The sequence below is a fragment of the Lathamus discolor genome, chromosome 5, assembly GCF_037157495.1.
Source record: "Lathamus discolor isolate bLatDis1 chromosome 5, bLatDis1.hap1, whole genome shotgun sequence".
Lineage (NCBI taxonomy): Eukaryota > Metazoa > Chordata > Aves > Psittaciformes > Psittacidae > Lathamus > Lathamus discolor.
The window spans coordinates 20004520-20026856 of NC_088888.1; the positions used below are offsets into that span (position 1 = coordinate 20004520).

The 22337-nt window shown below is 43.2% G+C and overlaps 1 long non-coding RNA gene across 1 annotated transcript; it reads right to left on the reverse strand.

The window, feature by feature from the left end:
- Window positions 1-57: 57 nt before the first annotated feature.
- LOC136014879 (uncharacterized) lies at window positions 58-21630 on the reverse strand. The gene is made up of 3 exons (XR_010612905.1): window positions 21330-21630; window positions 20984-21117; window positions 58-291 (listed from the first exon to the last, which is right to left on the reverse strand). It is a non-coding gene; the product is annotated as an uncharacterized LOC136014879 (long non-coding RNA).
- Between the last annotated feature and the right edge of the window lie 707 nt (window positions 21631-22337).

The window sequence follows — 22337 nt, forward strand, 5'->3', positions numbered from 1 at the left end:
TCTGTTGGCTCTCCGTTCACACATAAGGACAGAAGATAGCACCTCCTCTTTCCTTGTTGTTTAGTTCCTTTTATTCTTTTTTCAGCTGCAGAAGTCATTTCCCTCTACCAAGCATGCTCAGGGAGGATGGAGAACCATATTCTCACTAGAGTTCTAAACACTTCAGGATGTACCTCTGGATCAGAAATGCAATGCCCTCTTTTTAGGGTTCTCAGAACATTTGAAAATACTGGGGTTTTCTTCTGCTCTTAAATTGTTTGGGGTCTCTTTGAAGCAAAGTAAGTAGCAATCCTTAAAAACAGAAAAGCATAGCATCGTATCATCCTTTGAAAGGCCACCCTGCATGATCAGTACTTCTGCATTAAGAAAGCTGAATGAAAGGTTCATTGTTAATATGCTTACTTTCATCTCTTCAGTGGAGCAAAGAAATAAAAATGAAAGGCTCTTAGAAGAGGGTGAAGAGAATCTGAACCCCTACTAGTTAAGCTAAATTCAGAGTTCATTCTTCATTCAGAAATAATTTGTCTATTTTTTTTTTCCTTCCTTCTCCTGCAGTGTTTAAGGTATGCTACATTTGCTTTAGATTCCTGAAAAATTTAGTTTGACCAGTTTCTGGAAACTGTCTTTTGACATACCACATTTAACAGCAGCTTTAGGAAGATGATGAGCTTCAAGAGTAAGTTAAAATTTAAGTTAACCACTTAGACTTAACCACATTTTAAAAGAATGGCTTGCTGAGAAGGTTTAAACAGATCTACCGTTACCAGCTTTGCGTGAATCCGGCTCCTTTGGGATAGTACATCATGTGCAGCCAGAGGTGTCACCTTTATGCTGTCTGCATGCAGACTTTCCTCCTCATTACCCCCATGTTTATATAGATTAAAATATCAAGTAAGCAGCTGTTAGTTACAAAGTCCATAGCTATCTTCAAGTCACACTGCATGCCCTGTTTTTTTTACTTTCTGGTTTTGACTATTTGGTCTCAGGTTGTCTCAAAAATAATAGTTTCAAATAGATCTTTCCACACCTGGACACACAGCCCTACCTCCTGGGATATCAAGTGGCTGAAGCAGAATTAGGCTGCTGGGCTAAAACCAATTGTCACTTTCTGCTGCCTCATATTCATATAATCAGTTCTTGCCTGGTTTGTCTTCTGGGGAAATGTAGCATGTCCCAGTATCTCAATTTGCCTGTTTAATAGTAGCTGTAGTCTAATCATTATCAACAACTATAGACTTAGTCCTGGGAGCACCATTATACTCATTTACAATTCTGTTAAAAATAGTCACCCTTAACAGCTGAGAAGTTTGAATGCTCACAGTTGGATTACTGATATTTTTTAATTACATGTGTCATGCTATCCTCGGGGCATAGAACTCTGAAGGGTGCATGCTAGGTGATGCTGACCATACTCCAGCTGCCACCTTAATAGCAATACTTTGTCTGAGGCAGGAATTCCTGCTAAATTAGTGGGAGCAGGGAAATAAATGCTATTTGAAACTTGTTATCCAGTACCTCTGTCAGCTTCTGTTCTGGCACCCATGCACACCTTAATTTCTCTACTTCCTGGTTTCTCTGTCAAAATTGCTGTAGGGTCCTCCAGCACCCCCTTTTGGGTTTCTCCATCACCCCTTTTGCAAATTCTCCCTCATTAACTACACTGCCTCCCCTCCCAAATTGTCACGTTCAAAGACAAGAGAATGTGCTGACAATGTAACAGTAGAGATACTAACATCTAAAGGTACCGAGGCTTGTATTGCCAGCAGCTGTTTCCATCTGTAATGAAAGTAAGTGTTAAAAGACTGTCGCTGTTTAGTATATTAAATTCCTACACCTGTCTTAATACAATAGAGCAAACAACATGTACTTTCAGTTTAAACCCCTTCTTCATCACTCTTAACAGTCTCTGTAGACCTTCTCCATAAAAGGAACCTTAAAGCTAACTTGATATTACAGCCACTAGAGGTGCAAGCAGCATTCAATAGTACCTGTACAAGTACTGAATACCCATCCAGACCAAGAATAAAAAAACCCTCTAATATTCTACCTCTAATTCTTTCTTTCTATTGTTAACCCAATGTTATTCTGTGGATAAAATATAAAGCTATCACTCATTTGCCAAGTAAAGCTAAATGTTTATCAATCACGCTGACTGATTTAAAGTTCTTAGCATGTAGTTGATATTGTGGGTTTCTTTCTTTGGTTTCTTTACATCAAGCTTCATGAAGATAATTCTCAGCAGTTACAACTACTGAAACAGGCAAATTTGATTGACATAGAAAACTTTTGCATAAATCTGAACCAGTTCCTTGCCTTTGCTGGTCTTAGTCTGGATTATAAAGGTAAAGCCATTTACACTGCCTCAGATGCATGCATGTGCAAGTTGTCCACTGGCTCAGCAGCTGCACTGTTATCCCAAGAACTGAAAGATCTCAGGATTCACTCATCCATGAGTCCCTGAAGGCAATCAACTTGTATATTGTACCTGCTCTTTCTAACCATGTTTGTTGTGCGAAACAATACAGTTGTTTATAAAGAGATGTATTAAACAAGAAAGTGCTGATCTGTGAATTAATTGTGCTTTTTGGGGTGGCCTTCTTTTGTCAGCCTTTGACTGACAGCAGAAAGGTAAGGAAAGAAATTCAACAATCTATGACACTTGAATCACTCCACAGGAACTGAAAAGTGTTAGGCCCTATGCAGTTTGCATACATCCAGTAAGGCAGAAAGATTAATGCAGCCTTTAACCATTTATTTCACACCATCCTTGATTCAGTCACTTAACATCAATATAGATCAGTTTTCCTTAGTCAACATTCAGCACCTTTCTAGAGTAAAGGCAAGGAGGATCATTTATTTTGAACGTAGTCTGAAGATCAAACATACTAGATAGAGCTAAATATCTACTAGAAGGATTACACAGTTTTGTGCAAAATGCACTGAAATAGAATTCATGTGTTTTGAATACTGTCCTGGGTTCAGCAGTAGCAGTCATTTTTCTCCTTCTTAGTAGCTGGTGCAGCACTGTGTTTTGACTTTTGGCCTGGGAACATTGCTGATAACACAAATGTTTTAGTCTGACCAAGGTCTTTCTGAGCCTCATGCTCTGCCAGGGAGGAGGGGAAGCTGGGAGGAAGCAGAGACAGGACACCTGACCCAAACTGACTGTCGTGGTTTAAACAAAAGTCATCCATAAATGACACAGTCACTCTCTCACTCCCCCCCCTTCTTGCCCTCCCCCTGGTCCTGGAGGGACGGAGAGGAGAATCAAAAAGAATGCAACTCCCACGGGTTGAGATAAGAACAGTTTAGTAACTAAGGTATAACACAAATCACTGCTGCTACCACCAATGATAATAATAATAAAGGAAATAACAAGAGGAAAGAATACAACACTTCAACACCAGCCAACCAATAACTCGCCCCACTCCCCCCAGCCGACCACCGACCGATACCTCGTCCAACCCTGCAGTCCCCTAGCCCTTCTGGGTAACTCCCAGTTACATCCTGGGCATGACGTGCTGTGGTAGGAATACCTCTTTGGCTACCTTGGCTCGGGTGTCCTGTCTCTGCTTCCTCCCGGCTTCCCCTCCTCCCTGGCAGAGCATGAGGCTCAGGAAGCCCTTGGCCAGACCAAACATTTGAACGGCAACTGAAAACATCGGCGTTATCAGCACTGTTCCCGGGCCAAAAATCAAAAACACAGCACTGCACTAGCTACTAAGAAGGAAAAAAACAACTGCTACTGCTGAACCCAGGACACTGACCAAAGAAGTATTCCATACCACAGCACATCATGCCTGGGATGTAACGGAGAGTTACCCAGAAGGGTGAGGGACTGCAGACTTGGACGAGGTATCGGTTGGTGCTTGGTTGGGTGGGGTGGGGCAAGTTATCGGTTGGCTGGTGGTGAGGTCTTGTATACGTTCCCCTTGTTATTTCCCTTATCATTATTATTATTGGTGGTAGCAGTAGTGATTTGTGTTATACCTTAGTTACTGTTCTTATCTCAACCCGTGGGAGCTGCATTCTTTTCAATTCTCCTCTCCGTCCCTCCATGAGTAGAGGGAGGGAAAGAAGGGGGGCAGTGAGTGGACGAGCTGTGTGATTTTGTTTAAACCACGACAGTTCTTTTTGGCGCCCAGCGTGGGGCTCAAAGGGTTGAGATAATGACAGATCTGACTGGATTAAGAGTCACTCGTCACAATGCTGATTTATTGGCTTTCAGAGTTGTTTCTCTTGATCTCACAGTTTCAGAATGCTGTACATTACTTAGAGCCGGTATTTGCTGTGTTAGTATCAAGTGTGGGGCTTGGGCTAAGGTTCTTGTTTCACTGTACTTTATGGCAAAGACTTGCAATACGGGTGGGCTCCGGCAGCAGGGCTGGATGGCCGTGGCCGTGGACTTGTACCCGGCCGTCCCGCTGCTCTTCACCGTCCTGGCCCTTGTCCTCGCCTCCGTCTTCGTGAGGCCGCGGGGAGCCAAGGGGGAGAGGCCCCGGGAGCCGGCGGCGGCCGAAGCGGCCCGGGAGAGCGGCCCCGGGGACCACGCGGTGGCAGGAGCGGGGCCAGAGGCCGGGAGGAAGGCGGCTGCTGAGCAGCGGGGGGAGGCGGCGGAGGAGCCGAGCCCCGCGAAGGAGCCCAGACCCGCGGAGGAGCCGAGCCCCGCGGAGGACCCGAGCCCCGCGGCCGAGCCCAGCCCCGCGCCGAGCCCCAGGAGGATGCAGGAGCCCAGGCAGCATTTCCCAGCACGGCAGAGGAGGAAGAGCTGCACCCAGGAAGAGAGAAGCTGGTGGTGGGAGAGCCGGCAGGCACGGCAGCTGCACCAGCCCCAGGGACAAGCACAGCAGCATCATTGGAGAGTTCTGAAGGGTTTGAATGGCCTCTGGGTACCCTTGGGACCTGCCTGCTGATTGTGATGGGGATCAGCATGTTGGCACACACACAGAGGGTGTTCTACCCACGGCCATTTTGTCTGACGTCAAAAGGTAAGCAGAGTCAGGTTTGGGTCTTGTCTGGGGTTAGACGGTACCGGAGGAGCAGGAGGTTTTCCCCAAGGCTGTACAGTCATGAGTGGCAGTGTGTGTGGGACAGTATGAGCCAGTATCTAGTCCACTGGGCCCGTCCAGTGCCTTGGAAGCGTCGGAGATGGAAGGCAGCTGTATGGAGTCCCCAGCAACAAGCTAGAGAAACTGCTGAAGGGGCAGTGAATTATTTTGAGCCTGGTGAGCCCATGACACTTCAGGCCATCAGGGCAGAGATGCAACACAGAGATGATCCAGGGTGGACTTAGCAATGGACGCTATTCCCCAGGTTATTCACGAGTGTGAACACTGCACACAGCCTTTCCTGCTCTGAGAGACTGTTAAAGAGATGGAGCCTGACATCATGGACCAGATGGACTCAGCAGCTTTATAGGGACTGGTCCATGCACCAAGAGTGCACTGAGACAAGAGTGATGGTATATTGAAAATGTGGGATTTGAGCATGACGTGAATGGTGTGGAATAAGGGGTGGATACTGTCCTGGGTTCAGCAGTAGCAGTCATTTTTCTCCTTCTTAGTAGCTGGTGCAGCGCTGTGTTTTGACTTCTGGCCTGGGAACATTGCTGATAACACAAATGTTTTAGTCTGACCAAGGACTTTCTGAGCCTCATGCTCTGCCAGGGAGGAGGGGAGGCTGGGAGGAAGCAGAGACAGGACACCTGACCCAAGCTGAACAAAGAGGTATTCCATACCACAGCACGTCATGCCCAGGATGTGACGGAGAGTTACCCGGAAGGGCGAGGGACTGCAGGGTTGGGTGAGATATTGGTCCGTGCTCGGTTGGGTGGGGTTGGGCAAGTTATCGGTCGGCTGGTGATGAGGTGTTGTATTCTTTCCCCTTGTTATTTCATTTATCATCATTATCACTGGTGGTAGCAGTAGTGGTTTGTGTTATACCTTAGTTACTAAACTGTTCTTATCTCAACCCGTGGGAGTTGCATGCTTTCCGATTCTCCTCTCCGTCCCTCCATGAGTAGAGGGACGGAAAGAAAGGAGGGAGTGAGTGGACGAGCTGTGTGACTTTGTTTAAACCACGACAAATGCAACATTTAATGTCTGATTTCTCAGCATGATGGAAGCTGAGACTGGCATAAAGCAGAAAGCACAAAAGGCAATAGGCCTCCCACACTATGTAATTCTTCACAGTAAGACAGCCTGACCCTTGCTGTTCTTCCTGTTTATGGATTTCTTGGTATAATTTTCTGTTTGAGAGCGTAACTAACTGTTAACTACAGTTTGTGGATACTGTATAATTCCATTCCTAGATAACTGCTACTTCAAAGCATATGAGAATAATGTAAGCATTAAGTATTAGAAGGCCTAATTTTTATCCTTTATTTTAGAATATACAGCTAAGGGGTTGATCTGCTAAATATAGAAAAACATAGAAAGCTGAACTATTAAATTCTTCCAAGGAACCTGTGTAAACTCTTCCTGCACAGAATGCATCAGCATGCTAATTCAGAGCTGCCAGGTAAACAGTCTTCAGTTTAAAAAATCCCCAATGATAAAGTGACTTGCTCACTGCAGCCAGAAGCACATTCCTCATGCCATGCTTCTGTTGCGTACAAATTATTCAATCTGCTGTCCATGACTACTGGGGCCCTGTCTGTGCCAGCATAGCCAGACAAATAAAAGCATTGCACACCAACTCAGAGTCAGTGAAGGTGGCTGAACTTCAAAGGTTTGCACAAAGGTTTATATGACGCGGTTTTTACCATTCCTCAAGCTACTCCAGGCTTAGGACACTCACAGGCTAGTCTCATACACAGGCGTTACTGGATCAGATATAACAGACTATGCAACCTTCATTTGCAGCAGTTCATGTAATTTGGCAAGGATAGAGAAGTATCCACTTATCCCAAACTTATCTGGACGTGGTAGGCAGCTCTGATACAGTCCAAACTCACCCACGTACATGAATCTAGTTCTACCTGTGTATTAGTCCTTGCCGACTATGCCAAACCAGTAAAAGAAATGTCATCCCCGGTGTGACTGGTATGCAAGTTCCTCATCACTCCAAAGTCATAGGCAGTATAAGGCAGTACAGAGTCCCTGTGCCAGGCTGAGACCTGTGCACACAAATCCGTGCAGAAAAGAGAGGACAAAACCCTGCTACTGTGGAGAGAAGTCACTGTGAGGTTTCCTGCACCATCTTGGTAGACGGACAGGAGAAAAGGGTAGTGATATGCAAGATACTGACAGTACCATGTTTGTGCAGCAGCTGGACCTAGTGAAGCAGCTCTGTATTAGTTTCATGCTCTGCCCCTCCATCACTTGGCCACGAACTGCCTGTATGCTGCAGACCCTCTCCTCCAGCAGTGGGAAACCTCCTTTGCAATAACATACATCCACTTTCTCTCCTCAGACAAGTGACAGATCAACCTTGTGGCAAATGCTAGAAGCAAAGGGAAAGAGCAGAATTCCCCATGCCATCTGAGACTGCTGAAGTCCATGATGAAACCTTCCCTCTCCCCATCCCCCAAGTCTCGTGCCAGGTCCTGAACAATTGGCAAGCAAAGATCAGTGAAGAGACATGCATGGTCCATGTAAGTCTCCTTCCAACATCCCACCAACTCTTGTCCAAAGTTGCAGTGGCAGCTTGGTATTTGATGGTACTGGGAGGCCATCAACCACCAAGACAGGGCTGGGGTGGGATGCAAGACGTGGGGGGAATGTCCTGACACGTAACAAAGGAAATTGCTTTGCTCTTTCTTTAGGATAAGTTGTAAGCAGCCTCTCTTGGTAACCAGGCTAGCTACCACAGGTAGATTCTGTGTGCAGAATTTAGCATTCATTTAGTAAACTAACAGCACCCATTTTATCATCTTGGACACAGAGCTTCATACAGAAGCTAGTTTTACTTATTGACCCAACCTGTGTGTGCAACAAGACCAAACTTTCTCTGGAACAAACACGAGATCTTTCTGCCACAGTCTATCCTCTGTTTGCTCAAGATGAGCCCTGCATCAGTGACTGCACAGTGCCAAGATGTGTCATAACATATCTGACTCCATGCTGAACTAATGCTTTGGCTCAGCACTTGATTTTCACAAGAAATGAAAAACAAATAGACATGGAAGATTACTGAAAGGACAGGTCACTAGCCAGGGTGACTGGGCTCTACACTAGACTGACTTCTTGTAAGCCATTTACATTTCTTAAGGTTAGCTGGAGTACTATCCTTCTCTTTCTTGCACTAAAAGAATATTTGATTTTGCTTGTGATGTTGCAAATGTGGCTTTTTTCTCCAAGAGGTATTTGCCCTTTGGGAAAGGGATCAAAGCGTGTAATCATATTTGTAAAGCTCTGAAATACTTGTAAAAAAGTGTTACATACAGACTGTTAAGAGGCTGTCTGTCAGTATTCATTTCAGAATAGCACGAAGAACCAGAAAGAAAGCTGCTTGTGTGTCAGAGAAAGGGTCACACTTATTTGTTTTTCTCTATATGAATAAAGCCAGTATGTGGCTTCTGAAGCAGAACATGAACAAAATAAACACAGAAGCAAAAGGTCAGGGTTTAAAGGACTTTCATTTAGGCTTTAACAGCCTCAAAAGTAGAAATTCTCCATCTCACATGGCTACCTCTTTCATAGCGCTCCAATTTCACATCTGTATTTGTCTAATGATCAATGAGCAAAGTTTATTGAACTGCAGCATTTAGCAGCTGAGAAGTAAAGTTGAGAAGCAAGAGATGTATCAAATAACTATGAAGACTTCTGGTAACTGGCCAAAATGAAACTTGTTCCTGTATAAACTAGCAGCTCCTTCAGTTTAACTACTAACATTCCTTTCCCTTTCACTGGTATTTAAAGAAAACCTCTCTGGGAATACTGCAGCACCAGAGAAATTGCATGAGACTTCTGTCAGTCTCTGGGCTAATAGTGAAAACTTTAAGAAAACAAAACCAAAACCAATAAATACTTAGTGCCATGAAAATGAATGAATTGGCTATTGTCTCTAGCCAGCAGACAACACACAGTGTCTGTCTTCAAAGAAAGCTTGCTATTGCTACTAACAATTCTGTAGTAAGAAATCAAGCGCACAGCATTTTGGAAGCTAAACTGTGTCCAGCCTTGCCCCACTGAGCCTCATGGCCCACTGTCTAACCTCAGTATAGCTGATGCTTTGGCATGAAGTTCATTTCCTATTGAAGACTTAAAATCATAGAATAGTTTGGGTTGGAAGGGACCTTAAAGATCATCTAGCTCCAACATCCCTACCATGGACAGGAATACCTCCCACTGGACCAGGTTGTACAAAGCCCCATCCAGCCACAGCAGCCTACAACTGTTGAGTTGTATCATCTTTGCTTTTAAAGCACTCTGGACACCCATGATGCTGCATTAAACACCCCCATTTATTTAGCAAATGACATCAGCTCTGCCTATTATATTGATGCAACCAAACTGGCATTTTTATTGATCCAGGGAGCTTGTTCTATGTCTCTTCTTCATTATTTTCCATTTGTCTAAGTAACATAAAAGGAGAGAAGAAAAACAGACTCCAACAAGATCCTGAATCAGCTAGAGAATTCATGTGGAACTACTCCCCACCTTTTCTTCCAGATAAGCACAAAGTACACCAAGAAGCTCCCAATCACTAAACTAGAATAAGTTCTAGTTTATTAGGCTCCAAAATAAGCCTTCTCTTCAAACAGGTAAAAAAAACTAAGATGTGCTTGATAAAGCAGTCAATAAAAGTGTTTCAACACAAATCCTCCCTTCCTCATCTGTTCTGTCCTCATGGAAAGAAAGAGGGAGTCTGTCTCTTCTGCTGGAGTTTCCCTATCCATGTCACTTCTTTCCCGCTAAAATGATTTCTTAATTAAGAAGAATGGCTATTTTTTCTCTGAGAGAAGGTCCAAGTACTTCCAACAGTGTTTCACCTGAGTGCCACAGCAACAACTGGCAGCTCTTCTACAGTAGAGAATAGTCTCTCAAAGTATCTACAGCAGACAAACAGCAGCTCTGCTACAACACACAGCACTTGAAACAAACTGAACATACCAAGCAGCTATACCCTTTGTTGTATAAGCCCTCCATCTGATACCATTTGCATCTACGAAAAACCAAAACCTAAGAACAGCTCAACTGATGTGCCCAAAATCTGCCTTACTACAGGCTGGTAACTTAAAGTCTTCTTGTGGCCAAGGGAACTAAAAAGTCATTTAGCACAAACAGAAGACCTGGGAAAAATGAGCTAGCTAAGTTTAATTCAGAGTGTTGAACCTTGGCTTTTGTTGTCAGATTTGATGGACAACTTAAAAATAAGCCATGAACAGCTGCAAAGACAAAATTCTGCTTCACTTTACAAATAAAAAACTAAACAGAAGGCAGCTGCCATTAAGGTAGCATTTGGTTTAGTCACATAAATAACATCTTCCATAATCTCCACTTCTTGATGTCAACAAATGACAAATAAAGCAACTGAGATAACAGCCCAGAGGTAACACTGGGTCTCCAGTGACAGACAGTTGAGCACTATGTGCCAGATGGCCATAAAAACTGCTCAGTGGCCTGGCTCACTCTGCATGGCTTCTCTTTACTGTAGAATGTAAATGGTGTGTACTTATTACACTGCAGGAATCGGAGGGCGATGTTTGCATAACAGCTCTATTTTTTTGGTTTTGTTTTTAAATGAGATGTGTGAACCTGTAATCCCAACGCTTTTAAAAAGCTCTCCCTTTGTACAGCTCCCTTTCCCAGCTGCCAACATGTTTTTATCTACAAGCTTTGAAAATTTTCATGACTGTTTGATGTAACACCTTCAACAGCGATTGTAGAGTTGTTCATTATATATATATATTCAATTAGTTAGCATGGGGATGGCTTTGGTTCCCAATTTGCTCCATTTCTGTCTTCTCCAATACATTTCCACCAAGATCAGAAAACCAGACACGGAATCAAAGTGCACAAGCCAATGTCAGATGCTGAACCCAGCACAGATGAAACTCTGAGAATTGCCTTGATAATAGTAAAAATAAATATTAATTACAGTTATGCAGCACACCTCTATCTCTCTCTTCTCCCCACCATCCAAATAGGACATCTGAGATGGTGCATTTTAGTTAGGCTTTTTTCTCTCATTTGGAATCATTTCACTGACCTTGTAAAACAGGCACCCAGCAGGTAAAACAATTACCCAGAAGGCAAGATAGGCTACAATACAATTCTGTCATTTTAGATGCAGGTGAGAAATCAGTGTAATTAGTACATATTTCTCAGTGGTAGCTCAACTGTCCTACATTGTATATGCCATTTTTTCCCCTCTTTATTCCAAGTGCATAGCAGCACCTTACCTTCAGCAGTATAAAGGGAATATCAAGTCAGGGAATATCAAGTCAATTAGTGTCCTGAGGAAAAAAGCAGTTCCTCTTGTGTAGAAGGGACAGCAAGTACTGTACAGATTAGTTGGCTCATTACTTTCTTTTTCATCTTAGATTTTAAAAGGCAGCAAAAGAGATATGCCCTTCAGAGATGCTACAAGGCATCAGTACATCTCATTATTCTTTACACAAGAAAAATCCAGATGTTGACTACTGAAATTTTACTGCTAGATCTAGCCTTACTTGCAAAGGGCCAAGCAATAAAGAATTTTCTCTTAGAGGAAGTAAACCTCAAATATGATAAACACTTTCCTTCTACTAATCTACATTGAAGCAGACAAAGTCCAACCCTTTTCAAGCAGAAAAATCACCAAATGCATGGATTTAACATAGGTTGATCACTATCCCTCTGAGCACACTGGCAACACTACACATTTCTTTGACACAGAAAAAGCCAATCACATTCAAACAAAATTGCTGTCTCCATCCAGAACAGAACTGTAAATTATTGAGTTACAATGGCGCACAGCAAATTACAGCTTGTCCATTCAGCAACAGCACCCAAGGCCATGTGTGCCCTCACATGCAAAGTAAAACCACTTTTATTCACTGCAAAGTAAAACCACTTCCACCTGGTTTAAGCTGAATTCTTGTACTAAGTTGCCATTTATTACCAGAGCTTCAGTAACACCTCACACACATTCTCCTCCTCTTGCAAACATAGTCCTTCACACAAAGTACCTCAAACATTTATTATGTTATGACTGTAGATTTAGGAGGGCAGCCCTGAACTTGTTTACACGGAAATTTGAAGAGGCCATGCAGAATAAGACTCAGTGCCTTGGGAAGTTTTCAACTGCAGCATAAACCAGATGCAATTTTCATGTCATGCATGAATGATGGCCCTTGTAGAAGGACATCATCCCCTGTTATCACACTGAAGTGTTGTCTGCCCTTGAAGAGAGAGGAATGCCAGCTCCTCCATCAAACACCACCACTCCTTGCTGCACAGGATTTCCCCTTTGCAGTCTTCCACCTAAGCTTGGACCTGCATTACCTAGAAGTCAGCAGAATCACAGCCTGTGGCAGTGTGCAAGCATGGCAAATAAAATACTACTCTGATCTGTGCAGTCAAAGTGTCTTTTTTCCAGCCTTGGATGACTGCCTTTGAGCTGCAACCTCAGCTCCAGTGACATCTTCAAAGAGGCCAACAGCTGCAAGGTATTGCACTGATTACTAGAACACACTAGCACTAAAATGGATGTGAAATATCACCACATCAGAATGAGACACGACCCAACAGGGAGATGTGAACTGGAATGGACAAACAAGACACACAAAAGGAATACAGCATTTGCTGATGTTAAAGGGCAGTCATCAACAGTGTCACCCCTCTTTTCCTTCACCTGTGCAAATCCCAGCAAGATGCAATAGCTTTCTGTAAGGTCACTGTTGGGATGAGAGCAAACCAACAGCCAGTCTGTCAAAGTCAGCCTGACTTGTTACATTCAAGGCACAACCCCATGTTTATATTGTATCCACTGTCCTTGGGTTAAAAAACATCTCCGTAGACTACAGTCTCTGGGATTCTAAATTAAAGCTAGGGATAACATGGAAGAACACAAGGAACATGGACTTCACAAGATTAATTTCTTAGCACAGCCATTTTATATGATACATGCAGAGAATCACAGCCCAGGATTCACAAACCCCAGCTCTCTAACACCGCAGCCACCTAAGCCCACTCATGATGCTAACGAAGAACATGAAGAGCTAGACCTGCATGCATATTTCAGCAGGTGGATGTTCTGCCCAACTCACAGGCTGCAGCCACTGTGGCAGGCCTCAGCAGCAAGTTTCACAAGAAGTAATGGTGTGGAATGGCAAAGGGGCCAGTGCTAACAAACTTGTGCTAACCAACTGTAAACAAGAGCTATGAGAGTCCAGTGGCAGGAGCCACGGCCATGGCACAAAGGAAGCCTCATGTACTGTGGAAGTCCTGGATAGTATGGAGGATGGGAGAAGCAGCATGACACATACCTAAGAAACACCTGGGATCCACCAGTCTGGTTGGCAGAAGGAATATGTGGGGTCTGCAGGTTTTATTTTAACACAGGTTCTTACAGTCTACAGTTATATTTTCAATGGTACAGGTTTCTGTGCATCTGTTCTCTTGCATCAGGGATCATATGGGCCTGTCTACACTGCTGAAAGGAGTTGGACAGTAGAGGCAATCTACTTGAAAAGCAGTCTGCTCTCTAGACTTGGACAGTGAACCAAATTCTGCTTCAGTTTGACCAAGAACAGCCAGATAACTGGAAAACAAGTGAGAAAAATAGAGGTGGAGTTATAGAGTGAAACTAGAGGACAGGTGTAGTACAACAGAAGCTGCACACAGGAATCACAAGCACACTCTTCCAGGTGTTTTCTCTGCTCAACAGCTGGGAGCAATCAGAGGTGCAATCTCTGCCTTTCATAAGAGCCAGTCAGAAGCATGTGCATCTCAGAAGTGGGAGAACAGATCTCAGGGTAAAGTGAATAACTCTGCTGTTATGCTCCTCAGACACTGTATCTTCAGAGACTCAAGGTGGAAAGTATAACCCTGGTTAGGTTTGCAGTCTAACTGCAGTAGAGGAGCTGTAAAATGAAAGACATTCTACTTAATCATCAGCTAAGCAAATAAAGAACTCATGCAAAGCATGAATGGCTCAGATGCAGCTCACCCCCACCTCCTTAACTCTCAGTATAGGGTATGATCTGAGCTAAGCACTCTCCCTCCTATCACACGTCAACTGCCACTGGGCTAGGAGGAAGTCCCAGAAGCAAGTTCCCCCTTTCTTCTAAAGTCTAGCGCAAGCCTCACCTACTAGACAATACAAAGAATCCAAGTGTAAGCCTGAGTTATGTGCCAGAAGACTTCAAGAATCACTGCACAGCCTAAACATGCTAGACACTACTTCCAAAAATTGCTTCTGCAGCTGTTGAATCATCATCAGATCTCTTCACAACTGCTGCAGTTTAATCGGTTTGACTGCAGGTGCCCAGACTCTGTACAATATTCTTCATATGGTGACACAGTCTTAGTGCTTCCCTTTTTCTGCTGAAAATTTCTCTCTAGGTATGTCTGGAAACAGGAAGACAAAATTGAGATCATCACAGGGTGCAGGTACAGTGAGCTCTGTCGTAACACCCACTACCCACTTCAGTTCATTGACAACTGTGTTAGGGCAAAGGGCTGGCCACTCTGTTTTACCTTCTTTCCTCAGCCCACTGGTTCCATTAGTGTTACTGCCACACATAAAAAATACTCTTTACTCCTCTGCAGTTCAGTTACCTCCACTCTACACAATTTTCTCCTAATATTGAGGCAAACTTAATCCCTCATCAAGCCAAGTGTGCCTGAGGTGTACCTTTCCTGTGCTGCACTTTAAAACATGGAAGCAGTCCCATAGTAAAATCCAAAGAGCCACTGAAAAACATTCTTCAGGCTTCATCTTCACTGTACTGCCCACAAGATACATGACAACAGCTGGACAGACCATGCTGTTCCAACAGTGGTCAATTCCTAAGTTGCAATTTCCCTGCCCCTTCTACTGTTACTATTTTTCTATAATCGTTCAAAGGTCTTTGGGACAGAGCTTAACTTTTCATGATACACACAGTAGAGTTTTAACTCCGACTGGAGCTCTTAGATGCAGTGATACAAATTAATAATAATAGCTGCAGGACAGTGGTAATACTCTCCAGTTGTGATGGGCATGCTGGAAAGATCACTTGATGTTTATAAAGCTCTTTGAGACACTTGGATGAAAGTCAAGCTAGTGATGCACAGGATTTATTATTCTATTCAGCACTTAAGTATCCAAGGCTAGCATCTATTCTAGTTGAAAAAGATTTTCATCGCATTGTAAAATGGAAACAAAATTAAATATATACAGTGCATGGTGCTTTGTGTATAAGGTAAAGGCATCACAGAATTTCATTATTGAAATGGATGTAGCTGAAGCTGTTACACACAGTAGGTAAAAGACCAGATTTAGTGACCTCTTATTCCATTTAATCAAAACTGTTAGTATATAGCTTTCCAAAGGCCAAAGAACATTTCGGGGGGGGGGGTTAATTTTTTTTCTTTATTAGATATTTCATCAGTTCATAATAAACCTTCGTAGCTGCTTTATGATGTGAATCTCAGGCAGACTTGACCAGGAATGAAATGAAAATAAAGTGGATGTATGTTTAACAAACAAAACCACAGTTCTTCTGTAATACTCTGTGCATTTGACCATTCAAAGAAGCTGCACTCCATCTTCTCCATCACAAGTTTCTGCTCATTTCATTGCATCCCCACTGCTCAATTTAGAGACGGGTCTCTCATAAGTTTCCCCCTCTTCCAGTTCTGCGCCTGCCAAGCACAGAGGGTGGATGATGCTGGTTTAATGGTGCTAGTTATGCTACATGTGCTTGCTGTTTCTAGGAATAGACATGCTCAGACATAAATTAACATCTAATTGTGGGAAATAGTCTTGTTCCTCTGCCTCAGACGCCACAGAGATCAAACCAAGCCCATTTGCAGCCCTGTTTTTAATTTAGTGGAATTACAGTTTTTCCATCCAATGAAAAATAATTAACTGACATGCTGGACAGAGAATATACAGGGGTCGGGACGTTTATGAAGAAATGAAACAGCAGGAAGAGATTACCACTCTTTGTGACAAAGCAAAAGCATCTTTGTTACTACAAGTCTTTCCTCTCCACACTTTCTCACCTTCCTGCTTCTGTGATCCTCACAGACAGTGAGGATTATGAGAGTGGCTTGGGAAGGAGCTGAATTTACCACCTAGGCAGACAATCCCTAATTCTCAGGGTCAGCCTGTGCATAAAGTAACACAATGAAGTGTAGGGAAAGTTTTTAAAATCAACAACAAAAAAAAAAAAAAATCAAGTAAAGTTTTTTTTGGCACTTAAGTGACTCCCTTAAAGCAGTCACCCATCTTTATTACCTGATGAAGAGAGAAATTGCAGTCTGCAGACAAGGCTTTGTACTGTATTTTGCAAATCTCTTTACTGAATGAAGCCAAGAAGTTTACAGCAGACAGCTCCCAGTCTTAAGATACTGCCTCAGTTTCCTATGTACATAAGCAAGGAAGACTTGAGCTTCATAAACTCCAGAATCCTCTATAAGAGCAAACCTGCAACAGCTACCAATCAGAGAGCTGTCTAAACCTGACACTCTATAGGCTGTGTAAGATAACTCAGTTATAAAACTACACTCTGGGATTGGGTCACAACATCTTCTTATATTAATAAACTTAAAGCTGCTGAAGCAAGCATTATATCCACTTACAAAGCAGACTGGTGACCTCTATTGTATGGAAAAGAACTTTGATGGCTCCTCCACTTTTCAGAAAGAACTGAACAACTCCTTCTTCATTCCTAGGTTAAATTGGCGAAGTCTAAGGTTAAAGTCCATGGTCAGCTGACAAGATGTGTAGCTTCAATCATTTTTACTGCTTGTATCAGTCCAATTATTCTCTTGGTCCCTCAGCACCAGTGGCTGGATTAGAGCTGATCTCGCTTAAGGCCATCACCCTTTTGCTTCCTTCTTCTGCCATTTGCCAAATGCAGCATGCCTAGTAATGAATACCACTGAACCCCTCCTTTTACTTCCTCCTGCTAAAGGAAGATTTGGAACATTCACACTTCAATGAATTCAAACTCCCTCCAGAAATGCATGGAGGAAAAGATGCATGTGTGAAGCTTTCTGGGACCTTTACTATAGGTCACTTCTTGTGTGAGGAGCCCATTTGGAGTGGAAGAACATGAGCCAGGCCTGCACTCATAGAAATTTCAAAATTCACCAAGAAATGAAAAGGATGGTAGAGGAGAACCCCATTTCATCTGCTCTCATAGGCTGTTAAATCCCACTTTCTTACTTCAAAAAAAGGAATAATAGAATGAACTAGGCTGGAAAAGAGCTTTAAAACCATAAAGTTGAACCATTACCCCAGGATTGCCCAGACCGCCACTAAACCATGTCACTAAGGGCCTCATCTACCCGATTTTTCAACACTTCCACGGATAGTAATTCCACTATTTCCCTGGGAAGCCTGTTCCAACTACCCTTTCAGTGAAGAGATTTTTCCTAATACCCAGTCTAAACTGTCCCAGAACTTTAGCAACCAGACCCATATTTCCCCTGTTGCGTTGTAGTCCTAAACGTGACAAGTGTTGGTGGAGATTTGACATGTCATACCCAAGTCAAGAAACTTCTGGTCCCTATAGAAGATGCTCAAAACCAAGACTCGGTTCAGTAAGATTTTCCTAGGAACAGGTTAAATTTACAAATGCTTTTGTGTGAGCGAAAGGCAGAGACAGACTGTTTGTAGCAATCTGCAGTAAGAAGGAAGCCAAGAAAACCCAAACCCATTTATTCAATGCACATCATTAATTACTTGGTTTACATTCCTACCAAGCAGCATAAACATCCTTCTGCTGCTTCCCATTCCTCTCCCCCAACCTTTCCCTTAGGAGCTCAGCTGGAGGCAAGGAAGGAGTGGGAAGGAGGGGGGAAATGAAGAACCTAATTCCATAAACCAATTCCTAGCTCTCGAAAACACTGATACATAGTTCTGCCACTATGCGTCAACCTTGTCTTACAACCTCTGTGCTCCTTGCAGTCCTTACTGCTGACAGCAGAGCTCCAAATTACTAACACCACATCTCAAGAACAATTTGACTTGCTTGACATTTCTTCTGTCTTACTCCTGAAGTTTTTACATGTCCCTCCTAATTGCATTCTCCCAAATCACTCCTCACCAACAATCCATGCTATTACAATCCAGTACTTTCATGAAGCAAAAGAAAGTAATGTGATCAGTGAGAGAGCTTTTTTTTTCTTTCATCATATCCTACAGTAAACATACTTTCTCTAGGATAGTGATATTGCAATATAACAAGAACATAAAAGAAAGTGAAGCCTTTCTAGCAAAAGGTCTTAATTCTCTGTCCAGGTGAAGCCCCCACAAAACACAAAGAAAGGCCCATTTTAAGTGGGTGGTAATTGCCTCATTTGCCACTTACACAGAATTTTCTGGTGAGAAAAAGCACTTGCTGTCACCTTGGGAATATATTGCATGGTATGGAAAAAATAATACAGGATTAAAACTCTCAAATAAAGAAAGCAATCTTAGTGTAAACTTTAAACACAGAAACAGCGCTTTAAAAGATAAGCCATACTCAAACAAAAACATTCGCACATTCAGAGATCTAATTTCTTTCTTCACAGACCTCAAAGGCACAGTGACACTGATCCAGAAGCCATCAGTTTATGTCTTCAGTCTAACAGATACACACCTTAACTCAACAGTAACAGTTAGAGTGGTACAGACCTGAGAAAAGAATTCAAATTGCTAAACATAACAATGGTTTGGGGAAAAAGCTGCAAGCTTTCCATTACACAGAAGTAATGCCAAAGCACACCAGCACTTTACCCAGTATTTGTAAATAGCCAAGATCTCACTGAGCAGGAGAAAAGGGTTTTAGATGAAACTATCTAAAGTGCAGTATCCCATTTCTGACTTAAGTTGCAAAGCAAACCAAAACATGACTTACATTCCTACATAAGTTTCCCACTTACACAGTGATGATACTAAAATTCAGACCCCTTTTCAAAATATTTTACTGTCTTTGTCTGACAAATGCAACATTAAGTTTATTCATGCTAGTCACTTCTATCATACTCATTATCTCTACTTGAAGACATCACAGCTTTAATAGCCACCAAAACTGCTTCATAAATTTCAATTACCTTATACAAATCGTTATTAGTATTATTTTATTAACTCTTGTGTAATTGCCTGTTGTGCATACAATTACAAAGTTAATATATGTAAATCCCCACTGTAGAAGCTCTTTCTGTACCTTTTATCTGCATACCTAGCAGATGTGTGTGCTTACAGAATTTTTTCATTAGCTGTAAAATCTCCATCCTGAAGTTTTCATTGTGTTTACACATACTGCTGTGATTTAGACATTAAAGCATGGCTTTTTTTGTGATAGTGCTTACTTCCAAAGCAGCCATTTGTGTCACTGAAAGAAACAAACCATCCTACCATTTTGATAAATACAGAAATACCTATATTCACAGGAAATCTTGAAAGGGAGGATCACATCATTATTGCTTTGATTTCTTTTTTTTTTTTTTTTTAATGAAAAGAAAACAAAAACAGCCACCTAGGTGGGTCTTAGGCATAATTAACATATCAAGATCCCAAATTACTAATCAACAGCTTTCACTCAGCTGTTGCCTATTGAGGGCAACGGTCTGCTTCTATAGAACACCTGAGAACCTAAAATATACACTTGTGAGAAGGCAGCATTCAGTTCTGAGCATTACTCCAAAGAACATTATTAATTGGTAAAATAACTATGTGTTCCCTGAGGCAGGGATCAGAACTCTGGGCTCCCAGAGTGACTCAGATACTTCATGTGGGAGCCAAATTTCCTTTTTCCCATGTATTACTTTCTGCATGATGACACAGCTTCAATAACACAGGTAACAAGTACTCTGCCTCTCTCCCAGTAAGCTACAGGTTTGAAGTATTCCTGGGTGTAGAGAGATGTGGCTTTGAAAGTCATAAGGTTGCAAAGAAAATAGTCTCTCACTTTCTGCATGGTTTCTCTGACAAGGTGATCTCTACCATGATGACACCTCCATCTCTTCTCCTACAATGAGGATATAGTTAAGGAAAAAATAAAAGCTGTTTTCTTTTTATAGGCATCTCTCTCAATGAAGAGCTATAGATGATATTAAACACTTGAACTCCAAAGAGAGGCAGGATGGATGATAAACCCTTCCACTCCAGATTTCCTACCTTTTCCTAGGTTAGCGCTGTCCTGTGTTCAAAACACTGTACCTAGCTTTTCCTATACTGTATTCAAGGAGTGCAAGTGGAATCTGATACAGGTTTCAGGTTTAACTCCAGGGACAAGTGATCAAACAATAAAGCACTCTGGCATTTAAAGTGCCATACTTCATGGTACTGAATTGTTTTGGTATCTAGCTTTTAGAAACTGATATAATAAAGTTGTATTTACTTGCCTACCTCAAAACTAAGAAGCACCTGAAGGTTAGCACAGCAAGTAGCTTGTTTTGTTGGGTTTGGGTGGTTTTTGGTTTTTTTTAAAAAGTGGGGGACAAAAATGGTGCAAAACTAAATTTATGGAAATCAGAAGACCTGTAATATTAGAATAAAAGAAAATATTTCAGGTAAGACTACAGCAGATTTACCTGTACAAGGGTGAGCAGGTCCTGTTCAGACCCATACTCTTTCCAGACAAGTAAATACCATGGGAGCCACGATGCATGGCGGTCCTTAAGAATTAGGTAGGAAATTACAAACCCATGATTGTAAAAGTAAGGAAAACAACACATAAAACTGAACGAATCACAGGGCATCTCTTCTAAATAAACATAATGACGATGGAATCACTGTCAATTCAAATTACATAAATTGCAGACCATAAGCTGTAGCTGCAAAGCCACCTGAGTATCAACGCGAGCCGAGAAGCAAGCAGAGCACACCTCCAGCATATTAAGCAGCTCCTCACCCCACAGCGGTGGCTCCAGGAGCGAGCTGGGGATGATCCACCCCGGAGGCAGCTCAATGTAACAGCCGAGGTGCTACTTTCAGGTCTTGTTTCTGCGGAGGGCGGTGCAGCTCTTGGCTGTGGGTGGGATTACCCTGTTGGGAAAGCATTGAAAAGGATGGTGCGTGAAGCAACGGGCACAGGCAGTGATAATGCCGGCGGCCGATGCCTGCCCACCGCTGCCGTGGTGGGGCGGCTCAGGCTGAGCAAAAACCTGAAGAAAGCCGCTCATTTAACCAACAGAGTTAAAACAAGGCAAAAAACAGAGACCCGGCCCCACGTCCTCAGTCCGACTGCTCCGCCTTACCTCAGCCTTGCGGCCCCGGTCTCCGGCTCCCTCTGCCGGGTCCGCAGCAGCCGCTGAAGCGCCGCTGTGCCCGACTCCACAGAGGCAGCCCCCGGCGCGCTCCCGTCCCTGGCACGGCCCCTGGGGCGACCATTAACGGCCGTTGGAGCTGCCTCGAGCTGCCTCCTCGGGGCTCTGGTTGGCGGAGGGAGGAGAAGAGGGGAGGTGCCGAGTGAGGCCCAGTGAGCCCCTCGGAGGGGATGGCGGCCCGAGGGCGGCTGCCGGGAGGTGGTAAGCGCTCGGGGTGGGTTTGGACATGAGGTGGGAGAGGGGCTGGGGCCCGGCCCGCGTGAGGGTCAGCGCTTGCCGCGAGCGGGACGGCTGAGGGTGGTACCCCGGCGATGGCAGCGGCTCTCCTGGAGCCCCAGCTCCCGCTGTGGAGCTGCGGGACGTGCTGAAGGTCGGCAGATCTCCTCTCCGAAGAATTCCCTTCGGTCTGCCCGGCCGTCGCTTTGTGAAGGCCTTCTAAGAGGTGCTGCTGTGTTGTGCCTTTCACGGTGATACCTGATCAGAGCAAGCCTCCCTGGGATGGATAAACCACCTTTCTTGTAAAAAGTTATCTCGTTTTAAAGTTGAATGGTCTCCTTCAATGGAATAAGTTGTTTTTATCGTTTATTCTGTCTGTACAAAACACACCAGATTTGTTGCTAGAGATAAAGCTATAGCAAAGGACAATGTTTAACAAAGATATCAAAGGGTTTTTCTCAAAGTGATGCTCAATACACACTTCACATTATTAATACCAAGAAAAGAAATAGATGGCCACTGCAGATCATCCATCTCCAGAGGGAAAAGAACTTTCCACAGCAGTTTTTTATGTAAAATTCCATCTGGTGCCCAAAAAGTCCCAGTCTGTTCTTTCAGCTGTGTTTCACCAATGATCTAGAACTAAATAGTGAACCCTTATAAAGGTGATTGCATTAATTTCATGATGTCAACCTTAATGTGTTACTGTCACCCATGTGGCTG